General features: G+C 51.0%; 1 long non-coding RNA gene across 3 annotated transcripts; it reads right to left on the reverse strand.

The window, feature by feature from the left end:
- Positions 1–251: 251 nt before the first annotated feature.
- LOC114021986 lies at positions 252–10,175 on the reverse strand. 3 transcript variants are annotated; one of them, XR_005224140.2, is made up of 4 exons: positions 9,987–10,175; positions 8,887–9,119; positions 6,266–6,521; positions 252–624 (listed from the first exon to the last, which is right to left on the reverse strand). It is a non-coding gene; the product is annotated as an uncharacterized LOC114021986 (long non-coding RNA). The 3 variants fall into 3 exon arrangements; XR_006289176.1 differs by lacking the exon at positions 9,987–10,175 and having other exon boundaries at positions 8,790–9,938; XR_005224139.2 differs by lacking the exon at positions 9,987–10,175 and having other exon boundaries at positions 8,887–9,934.
- Between the last annotated feature and the right edge of the window lie 1,851 nt (positions 10,176–12,026).

A 12,026-nucleotide genomic window follows, 5' to 3' on the forward strand; every position in this document is an offset into this window, starting at 1 on the left:
TCTGGGCCTGCCCGTGCTGCAGTCGTGTCTCCAGCTGCACTGTGGACGTACCAGTGGGTTGAAAGCTCTTTTGGACAGGAGTGGTCTCTTACTACGCGTACGCACCCAAACACACCGGGCCCCTCTCCTGTCCAACACGTCCAGGCGCGGCTGCAATATAACCCACAGAGTATTCCTCTCCGACACTAGTGCACGCGGACGCCGGGGGATAAATGCACAAGACACAGGCCACTATAGATTTCACAGGCTGGTTTTATTCCATTACAGAAAAAAGACGATTGTTTTTCCATGTCCCAGGCAGCACTGAGGCTAGTCATGGCCTGAGCCCAGCAGCATCTAGGAGGAACAGACAACCTCATCCTCACATAGCCATCATAAAGCATGCCTTCCACTAAGGCCTGGGGCAGCTGGAGTAGGAGGGGCTCTTCCCTGACTCCCTCCCATCACCCGCAAGAGCTTTCAAGACCAAGGGAACGTGGCTAGCAGGATGGCCACCTACTCCTTGGCCGAGATGCTGCCTCGTCGTCTCCAGCCTTTGGGTACGGCTGCTCCAAGAACGGTGAGAGAGCCTGCGTTCCACCTGCCCTTCTTTTTCCCCTTCCCAGACCTCCGCACTCTTCCTCCCTAAAATAGACAAACAGGAGATTTAGAGACAAGGGACAGAACAGGATCAGTGAGAGCCTGGGTCTGAATTTGGGTTTGCTCCAGGCAGTTTTACTGCTATGCAGCAGGAGGGTCAAACTGAGCCATCGGCATCCGCAGAGCAGCGGGTAGCTTTGTGCAATCGACAGCAGGGGCTCTCAACCTCTTTCTTCCTGAGCGCCCCCCGCCCCCATGCTATAAAAACTCCACAGCCCACCGGTTTTCTCCATATCCAGTAGATTATAAGCTGGGGCCAGCATGAGGGGGTAGCAAGCAGGGCAGGGGCCACAGGGGACCTAAGTTGCCCAGGCTTCGGCTTCAGCCTCGCATGACGGGGCTTGGGCTTGGGCTTTCTGCCCTGGGCTCCTGCAAGTCTAACGCTGGCTTTGCTCTCTGGTTTATTTTGGAGGCCCCCCTGAAACCTGCTCACAGCCAGACCCTTGGTTGAGAACCTCTGATCTACAGGGTTGGGTTTGGTTTTAATATAAAACAGATCTCCCACCTAAGCAGGAACAGGCTAGGTCAGAACATGGATGGGAGCCTTCAAAGCCCACCAGGAAGTGGTGTACCGTTGATGATTCAACATCGGTCATTCTTCCCTCTGGGTCAGCCCTGAACCAATGCCCCACTGTAGTTCTAGGGATAGTGGCTGTTAAAGGTGCCATGTGTCAGCAGAATAGAAGTGAGGGCCTGACCACCGGTGGTCATTAAATACCCCATGGCATAGCTCATCTGTTATCCCTGGTGTCCTGACCAAGTGACCAGAGAGGTTATTGTGGCGACCTGGGAAATATTCATATTTTGATGACTATCATAGGCCCTCAGTGCATCTATGTGGTACGTCCCTGCCTGGATACGCATAGTTAGATCAAAAGGAGTTGTTCAAGAAACTAGGCAGGAAAAGTAGAACAGTGGCCTAGGTAAGGAGCATCCCTTCAGGGCTATAAACCTGGCCATGGTGTTTGAAGAGGGAATCCTCAGCCCCAAGCCTGGCGCCAGGGCTGTTTGGCTGAGGAGAGATCAAAAGACAGTGACCGGTTAAAAGACCTGCCCTCCAGAGCAAGAGTGGGGGCGGAATGGTCAACACACCTCTGAGACTGACAGACAGGCTGACTGGGAGTCAGGGTCTGTAGCAAGCAAGCCGTAACTGGGGTCCCCCGGGAGAAAGGAGACACCAAGTTTACGGGGCTCAAGGGGAATGCCAAGCGTGGCTAAGGCAACCTTTGTGTAGGTGGCTTTGTTATTTTACATCCACTTCACTAAGCCTTTGAGGCCAAGTCAGTCATCCTTTGTTCTGCTTGTGTGTCACTGCCTCCGGGGACTGGCCAGGCTCCCGAAGGCAGACGGGATGCGTGAGGGGGCTGGGACGGGCAGAGGTAAACGGCTGACAGCCTGAGAGGTGTAACCCAGAGAGCCAGTCAGAAAGTGGCCGGATGGCAAGATTTTAACTCTAAAAAAGAACAGAGGCAGGGGTGCACTCAGGGGACTGGAAAAGTGTCTCAGCGGGGGCAGCCTTCCCAGGGCTTGTCACAGTTATGCCTTCCAAAAGTCCCGCATTCTTCAGATCCACCGTTCTTCACTTTCTGTCCTGAACGGCTGTAGAGAGGTGGTTCCCCTCCCCTTCTCTCCAGTGTCCCACACTCCCATCACCTGGGTGTTTTGAGGAGAGCAAAGGAGCAAAGGGAGGGGTCAGGTCTCTTGTAGACACACAGGGAGAGCCAGAGGTAGACGTGAGGGGGAGATATTGGAGCAAAGAATGACTAGACCCCATCTTCAGTTCCTCAGCTCCATTGGCAGGAGATAAGGAACCAAAACGTTAATTTGAGGAGAGACAACTATACAAAACCCACCAGCTGTGAATTGTGTTTTTATGCGGGGAGGTTCCTTCATTTTCAAACTTTTTGTGGAGATCGTTAGTGTGTCTAATGGGGGTTATGGGAAGTAAAACCTGGGGTTGGTCGTGTGGCAGTGACGTAACAGGTGAGGATCCTGCAGGGGCCTTTTGATCGCTAGGAGCGTTCATTCAAATTCCAGCAGAGGGGCAAGGAGTGCTGGGAAGGAGAGCGGGGTTGTTCTGGGGCTGCTTGAAGGTACCAGGAAGGGACTCTAAATTAGTTCTTTCAGGGGGGTTCTTGTAATGAACAGAGTGTTTGTTAAGCAGGTCAGGAGAGTGGCTGCCCTGCTTAATCAGCCATCACGTCGCTCCTGGGGACATGGTCCTTATCTCACGGGAGCAGAGCAAGGGATGTCACAAGGTACCGTTTTTAAGTCCAGACCTCAGCAATGGCAGCAGATTGCCTGAGTTTAGGGCACAGGAAATGCAGGGCTGTACAACTTCTCCTACTTCTACATCTCACTAGATTTTGTTTCCTCTCTCCCCCTTGCCTCAGATGTGAAGAGGGAGAAAGGGAGGGTCCCAGTTCAATGTAATTGTCATCAAACTGCAGCAGGCCCCCCAGCATGACAGGCACACCGACCTGGTTCCCCGCCCCCCTGCCCATTGCCACAGTGAAACACACGACAATTTTCCAAGCTCCTCACCCGTGATCCACCAGCACTCAGTCCCCAGTTCCTTTCCTCTGCTCAAACACAATCCAACCGCTCAACCCCTTTCACCCTCCCAGCACTGGTTCTCTAGCTCTAGTTTGCTGACTAGCCCCTCTGCCTGGCCTCCTAGCCAATTCATCTCTCTTTCCAGGATGGGCCTACTGAGCTTTCCACTTTCTGTAGACTCTGTCTCTCCCCTGCCCCTTTCCTTAATCCTCCAGCCAGTGCTCTCAGGCAGTCCTGATTCACCAGGTCTCTTCCCCCTCACCTTCTCCTTCATCCTTTACAGCCCCAGGTGCTGACCTGCCCTCTTAATTGGCCAAACTGCGTGCACGTGTTCTGGCACAAGCCCACTGGACTTGCTTCATTGACGGGGCCAGCCAGCCTGCAACAATAATGAGGGCCCTGTTGTAACGTGATCTGTTCTACTTTAATCTTAACTAAATAAAAATCACTTCTACATCTTCAAAGCACTTGATAAACATGAAGGGCCTGATTCTGCCACCCTGATTCAGTGAAGTAGACCACTGAACTCACGTAAGAGAGGGCGGCAGGATTGGGACCTACATAATCAATGCTGATAGCACCCCTGAGGCAGGGATCGCTGCGCCCAAGAGACAGCTGTTAAAGCCCAAGTTTTCAAAACTGGTCAAAAATTGCAGACCCCTATGGCTTGATGGTCGGCTGGGCTAATCGCCCACAGCTCTGGGGGAGGTCAGCTGGAGTTATGGGTATTCAGTGCTTCAGAAAATCAAGCTGCAGAGGCCAGATTTGTAAAGGTATTTAGGCACTGAACGATGCAGATAGACACTGAGTGGAAGTTAGGCCCTAGGTGCATCTTTAGGCACCTAACTACCATTAAAAACAGGTTTCAGAGTAACAGCTGTGTTAGTCTGTATTCGCAAAAAGAAAAGGAGTACTTGTGGCACCTTAGAGACTAACCAATTTATTTGAGCATAAGCTTTCGTGAGCTACAGCTCACTTCATCGGATGCATACTGTGGAAAGTATCCGATGCATCCGATGAAGTGAGCTGTAGCTCACGAAAGCTTATGCTCAAATAAATTGGTTAGTCTCTAAGGTGCCACAAGTCCGCCTTTTCTTTTTACCATTAAAAACTGGCCCGAGGTGTCTGAAAGACACACACAAATTGAGGCATCCTAAATTAGCAGGCCCCAGAGGGAGCCAGTGATGGAGGGTGGTATTAGAACTCCTGGGTCCTAGGCCATAGCTCAGGCCCCTTGCCCAGGCCTCTCCCATCCTCTGTTAGGCTTTTAGTAGATTTCTAATTTGCGGGCCAGCCCGGTGTCATGGATTGAGCTCCGTGCTGTGAGCCAGTTCTAAGCCCAGGACACGGATTTGTTCAGTGACCTTGGGGAAGTCACTTAAGTCCTCTGTGCCTCTGTTTCCCTATCTGTAAAACAGAGATGGCACTAACCTATTTCACAGGCTTAGTTAATATTTGTAAATCTCAGCATAGGATAAATTATGCTTGACATTAGAAATATAGTGTGAGCTGCTTGACCCTTAGTGGATTAATGGGCTACCAGCTAAGAGTTAAAAGTTTGCACTGGAGATAGACCGAAGCCAGCTGACTAGAGGGCTGAGATATTCCCCTGTTTGCATCTTCAGCTTTACCTGGCTCATTCTTTCCCCTACATGGCTGGGCTGAACTGTAAAGTGTCCTAGCAAAGACCAAGAAGGAGACTGTATTCGTTTATGGTGTGGTGTGTGGCCTTTAATGGGTCTAGAGCCACTGTATAGACTGTTATCATGTAATCTCCTGCCCCTGCATTATCTAGGGCCTTGTAACCAGGGATCTCAAAGCACTTTACAAACAGAATCATAGGACTGGAAGGGACCTCAAGAGGTCATCTAGTCCAGTCTCCTGCACTCATGGCTGGTCTATCTATTACCTAGACCATCCAACATGAATGAATTAAGCTTCAAAACACCCCTCTGGGGTAGACAAGCGGTATTTCCCCACTTCGCCCAACTGCAAACAGGCACAGAGAGGTTAACCAGGCTAAGGTAACACTGCAAGGCAGAGGCAGGAACAGAACCCATGACACCAGACTCCTTCTCCCCTTGCCTTTAATCACCAGGCACGGCCTATGAATAGGAACACAATGCCTATACGCTGGACACAATTCAGCTTTGGAGCAGGCCAGGCCAGCCTCCACTGAAGTCACCGAACAATGCTCTCACAGAGATGCCACAGGCGTGATTATTCTTTGGTGCTGCCCCCAGGGGAGAAGAAGCCTGTCTGTGCAGGTTACCTGTGGGTCAGTGTGACACCAGGAGCAAGATGCACCGGGCAGAGAGTTTGGATGCTGGGAAGTCTGGAGATGTTAGTCTGGGAATAGGGGAGCATGTCTGACAGGAGGAGATCACAACTTTTATTCAGAGTGAGTCCCACCTCCCCTCTGCTAGAAGCCCTGCATTCGCTTCCCAAGTGATCCACCCCTCTGCAGATACAATGATCTGATGACAGGTTTCAGAGTAACAGCCGTGTTAGTCTGTATTCGCAAAAAGAAAAGGAGTACTTGTGGCTCTGATCTGATGATCTGACGGGTGTTCTGTGCTCTGGTGAGCCGCACGGGAATTCTCACACCACCAGAGATCCTGGGGGAAAAGCCTTTCAGTGAACGGGATTTTGCCAGCAAAGCTTCACTAGCATTTCACAATAGCCCTTCACAGAAACAGGAGTGATGTAGCCGTCTGACCACCCTCAGGCAAGTCCCAGTCATTGTCCCTGTTTTGTAGATAGGGAAACTGAGGCAAAGAGAGGCAAAGTGATGTGCTCAAGGTCACACAACAAGACACTGGCAGAGCCAGGAATATAATTCCTGGCTCCCAGCGCCATGTTTAGTCCACACAACCCCACAGCAAAGACAGGAGAAGGGGAATGACCCACTCCACTTTCTTCTCCAAGCTCAACTTTTCATCAGCGAGGATTACACAGTGGATCTCATCCTGAATGTCCCCCCTCCCACATCTCGCAGCAGATCCCAAGAAAGGACAGACACAATGCAAACAACTTCCCCTCCGTTCCTTATCCCTCCTGCAAAACATACCTTCAGCAGTGTCTGGAATCCATTCTCCTGGGTTATTGTTCTGGCATGTGGTCCTACTGCGCCCAGATCTTCCACAGCCAGCAACTCCGGCCTGGTGGGCCTAGCCATGGTGGCTGCAGCAAGCACAGCAAAAGCCAATAGAAGCAGCAGGCTTCTCATCATGGTCTCAGTCTCCCCCTGGGGAATGCACCGACTCTCTGGTCACAATCTCAGTTGGTCTGGGAGGAATCACAAGAGTCTCTTCTGCTGGCTGTAACTGGGAAGAAGGGTTGTTTGAACAGATGATCCAATTGAAAGGGTTTCTTTACACAAAGACCTTCTTTGGCCCCATCCTAGAGAGGCTCCATCTGACCAATCACTTCCCCACGCCCCAGCCCACACAATGTGCATTGTGCAATGCTAAGAACAAACAGATCAAGAACAAAGACCCCCCAGCCGTGATGTCTGGCAGATTATCTACTGGGGGCTGTGTAATGTTTAGCAGGCATCTGGGAAGCAGATGAGAAGGTTGGCGAGAAGTCACTGACTTTGTTATTTCTTGTAGAGTCTGCTCAGGCCTCTGCAAACATCTGGTTCCTGCATCATACTCGGTCATAGCAGGGACATTATGAGCACAGCTACTCTGATACGAACTGATCGGGAAATCATTTGCTGATGCACCCGCTCCCTCACTGGCAGAAGTTGTGCTAAAATAGCAAGTAACGTGCACCACTGCTCTCTCCTGGATGGAATCAGAGCTCCTGGTGTCTTTGGTTGTCTTGCTTTGGAGCAGACACACAAAAGAAAACAAAGGCAGTAATTGTTTTCAGCTGGATAGGAGAGGGCTCGCAGTCCTTCCCTGTGTTGCGCGCAGATTTAATTCTGTTTAGCACACTCAGGACAGGGAGTCTCCAATGCTTAAGGCATATAACAACGTAATTAACTTATAGTCAGGGCAATGAAGCAGAAAGGATGGAGGAAGCCCTTTGCTGGCTTCAGAAACAGAGCACCCCATTTGTGCCAGCCGCTGACATGCAGGCATCTCTCTACCAGTCCCCCAGAGAGATAAAAACTTAGTGGATTATCTAGCAAGCGCTTATGGGAAATCCACATTGAAAATAACAGTTTTACACCCTGGACGCAGAATAGAAAACATCGTATTTATGACATTCTTGATAGCAATCAACTTCACACCAGAGGAACCCTTTAGAAATTTCGGTGTTCGAACCAATTCATTGGGGGAGCGTCAAGATTCCTCTCCATGAAACTCTGAAAACAACAGGGAAATCCCAGGCAGACTTCACAAGCACAAGAGTTTTCTGTAACCAGATGGTTACCCCCATGGCCATTACTGGGGGGAATTGCCAGGCAGCTGTCCTCCAAGCAAACTAAAGTTACAACTAATCAAAAATTACTTTTTAAAAAACGCTCAACACTTGCAGAACCCACCTGACAATGGGCAAGCTGCAGGGAATGAACAGGGTGACAGACTGGGGGGTATGTCTGTGCTGGAATGTGACCTTCATGCTGGATTGAACCCTCCTTTGTGGTCTACAGCCTCCATTTTGTGGCAGGTCTTGATACCTAGTGGCAAGACTATCTGTGTCTGGAAAGTGATGACAGAGCCCTCACGGGCCATCATCACTGAATGACGCTCCCCCTCCTTGGAAAATGGGTTTTCTACCAGTGGACGCCATTGACTTTAATGTCTCTCCACAAGGACGCTGACAGGGGCTGGAGACAGGAACACCCCCAGTTGAAGCACATGGGCAAAAGGGGGACAGAGGCTGCTTTAAAAGGAAGATGTTTCTCTGTACCAAGAGCACCACAACATAGACTCAGACTCTGAGGTCAGAAGGGACCATTGTGATCATCTAGTCTGACCTCCTGCACGCTGCAGGCCAGACAACCTCACCCACCCGCTCCTGTAACAGACCCCTAACTTTGGGCTGAGTTATCAAAGTCCTCAAATCATAGTTTAAAGACTTCAAGTTCCAGAGAATTCACTATTTACACTAGTTTAAACCTGCAAGTGACCTTTGCCCCATGCTGCAGAGGAAGGCGAAAACCCCCCAGGGACTCTCTGCCAATCGGACCTGGGGGAAAATTCCTTCCTGACCGCAAATATGGTGATCAGACGTGCAAGAAGACCAGACTAAGGAAGGCATGAAGTTTTGGCTGCCTAGCGTAAAGACATTGACCAAACCCAGGACTCATTGGAGGGGAGAGTTCAGACATAGAGGGACTGCGTTCAGGGTTTTGTTGGTTGCCAAATATCTGTAACTCTTCAGTGTGCTTTGCTTAGAGTAAAGGGTCAGTATTAAGGAATTTCTTTGCTAAGCCTGTATTCCGTGCTGGTCCACCATGTCATCCCTGAAGGGGTTGATCTTAAAGCTCAGAGCCCCCACAGCAAGGTGGAACTCTGAGGGAAAGTATCATAGCAACAGGGGGCTTGGAAGGACTGGGTCACTGGTTTGGGGGGTCTAAGATGGCCAGACTGCATGGTCCCATGGCCCAGAAAGGGTGACAGACAGAGGGTCTGCACCTGGGAGTGTGCCCGAGAGGTCCAGAGCTAGGAACGGGGAACAGTCAGAGCCCAGGGGCTCAGAAGCTTGTGGGATCCAGCAGTTGGGTCCACTCACAACAGACCGGTGTCTGTCCAGAGAGGGGTCCGGTGCCAGGTTGTGACAAATAGTGCTTGAAATGCATCCATATATCCACTGGTTGGTGTCTTCTCTGCTCCATCACTGCATACGAAATTCTCCAAACACAATACATATCGTGACAAAGCCCCTTGCCATAGATAATGCAAACACATCCGCTTCCTCCCAAGGGCATTCTGCATTTTACCATCTCCTCTTCTCAAGCACATCATCTGTGGATTTAAATCGAGTTTAAGATAGAAATACAACCGGGACCCTCCTCATTCAATAGGACGTTAAACTCTTCATGGTGAGAGTCTCAAGGAGTGTGATGGGTTCTCAGGATGCCCAGGGCTGTGAGTCGACTTGTTCCCCCAACCGCCACCTTGAGCGAGAGGGACAATTGCTTGTGCTTAACTGGGCGTCAGCTCCTGGATACCTCCACTCTGTTAGCCACCCACTAAGCGCACAGTTGTACCACACCGGCTGTCCCCAACAGGACAGAGTACACCCCAGCTTGAATGACTCAACCCAGAATCAGTTCTTGTATAACACCACCGCACTGAGTTCCATTTCCTGTGAGCTCCCACGCACGGACCGCGCCAGTTCATGCCGCAGGGAAGATGCCTTCTTGCAGAGTGCCCTCATTGGTGAGAACTTGCATGCTGAGTGCATGTTAGTGCACTGGGCCCTTTATCTCACTAGGTAATGGCCTGCATCTGTGAGGGTGAGAGCAGAGAGCCCTGGTCCCAGTGCTGCACATGTAAGTTTGGTGGGCAGCCACAGTGCAAGTGTAATGCTGACAGACCCCGGGTGGCAGTGGCTGGGAGCAAACCTGAGACCGCGGGACCTTAATGCATGAGCCTCTCTAGCTGGTCTAGCTACCACAGAGGGGGACAGCACGCCACACCGAGCAGACAGGGGTTACACATACACACTGCATCAGATCCAAATCACAACACCCAGGCTGCTCCCCTCTAAACCACGCAGCACTCAGCTGCTAGGGACTTTGCCTTGGTCCAGCGGCTTTACTCCCCCTCTTTGAATCCATTCCCCGGCTACATTGCATCAAGCTCCAGCTTCTGCCGCGTTAACAATACCTGTTTTCCAAAGAGGGTCCACCAGGTCTCTCTCCACCCCACGTTCACTGATTATTTTCACACCACCTGTCCCCTGTGCACTTCGAGGAGATGATGGTCCCCGAAGATGAGTGACAGCTGACCCACTTGGTGAGACAAGAAGACTCTTTCTTTTGACTAGCTTGATTGAGACTCCAAAAGTTAATCTATTAAACTTCCATCACTGGTCGCTGTGGCTCCTCCCTGCCCCTCGAGGTCCCACCCACCTTACTTCTCTCCCCGCCCCCTGCCCCCAACACCCAATTGCTCGCTGGATCGTTTCAAGGAGCCTGCCTGTAGGTAGGAAGTGGCCCCAGCTGAGCAGGGGCTGGCACGGGTTAATGGCTCGGCACCTGCCCTGCTCCACGGTAACTGGGCTTTTGGTTCAGGTGTCATTTAGGGTGGTCAGGTCCCCTTTTCTACTGGATTTTCCAGTCGAAAACTTGTCAACCCTAAATGACACCCAGATACAGAAGCCAAAAACAGGACTGTGCGGGTAAAACCCAGATGGGCGACGATCCTAATTCTCGCAGCCTCACTGGGGGGTGATTTGCAGGCTGAGTGTGAGCAGGCCACCTTTACTGGCAAGAGGCTCAGCATTCATGCCCACTGGATCCCTGATTACTCTGAGCCCAGTCACAGAACTTTGTGCTGTGGTCCTGTCTCCGTTCACAAGCTAACCAGCGTTGGCTCGATGGCAAACCTCCACGGAACACGAAATCGGGTCCGGTTCAGTCCGTGGGGCTCCTTCTCTCGTCACTTGTGACAATGCCACACTCGGTGGTGAGAGGCTGGTGGCGGCGCTGCCTTTCCAATGAGGATTAAAACCAAGTTCTTGACCACTTGGGGCCACTAAAATACCCATGACGCTGTACAAAAGATGCGTGAATCCAAAATCCTGGCTAACTTCCCAAACTGGTAACTACGCTCTAGCTACCTACATTCCCACTAGAATTTCTGTTGGTATGATGAGATGAGGATATGGTATTCTCCATGTCCTGGCTGGACCTGTTGTGTGGTGCTGCTCTGCACACCAGAGGGGACTGGTTCAGTACTGGGAGGTGTCACCTACCTCGCAGATGGTTGATGTTTGTAAAACACTGAGGCGCTTCTTGGGGCCTTTGATCCAAGGGTCTCGAAGTACTTTTGCCCCTTCTTCTAACACCTTAGCTGAGCAATAGCAGCTGTGTGGGGCTTTGCAGGTTGGCTTCCTAGTGAAGGAGAAATCAGACAATCGAGGTATATTCTAAGTGTAACTTGCTTTATTTACACACACACACCCCACCAATCCTGGAATGGAGATGGCCAGATAGCCACTCTATCTCCAGAATTGATTCTAATCAGAGTCCAAGGCAGAGAGCAAACTCTCCTGCGGCTCTCACAGCTCCCTTTTACACCAAAACCTAGCATAACACAAAATTCACACACAGTATGTCTTCCCAAGGCTGAAAACTTGCTCGCACACCAAGAAAGGACTCTTAGAAGACTATGTGACAGCGCCACCTGGTGACACCTGCCAAACAGAATTACCAACAGTGTCATTGGGATGTGGCCATCTGTTCTTGGGGAAACTCTACTGGGCCCCCCAACTCAGTTCGCTTAGGCTACCTCAGTTATCCATCCGCTGGTAACTTCTGGTCACTTGAGCTTGGGCCTGTGGCGTGGATATAAAAGGCCCGTGTCCCATTCTCAAGCTACATCTTAATGGCTGCCCAGGGTGTTTTTACTGCCCACTCTGATGCCTTTCAGTGGACAAAAAGGGAAGATCTCAGAGCAGAGGTGCTGGGTGGGTGTAGGGTCAGACACAGGCCAGTTGGAAAGGCAGGATCCAGTGTAACAGCTTGTGAACGTTTCCTGTCCCGCTACCCTTCGGTCCCCACTTGTGCCATACACAAAACCCCACAAAGGGCTGTTCTGGGCAGAGGCCAGGGTCAGTGCTGGTAACTGACTTGCTTCAGCTTCTCTGGGGTGAGGAAACCCAGAAGGGATTTCAGCATATTGGCACCAAGGCCCTTCCTGTTT

Source organism: Chelonia mydas, chromosome 2, assembly GCF_015237465.2.
Source record: "Chelonia mydas isolate rCheMyd1 chromosome 2, rCheMyd1.pri.v2, whole genome shotgun sequence".
In the NCBI taxonomy this organism is placed as follows: domain Eukaryota; kingdom Metazoa; phylum Chordata; order Testudines; family Cheloniidae; genus Chelonia; species Chelonia mydas.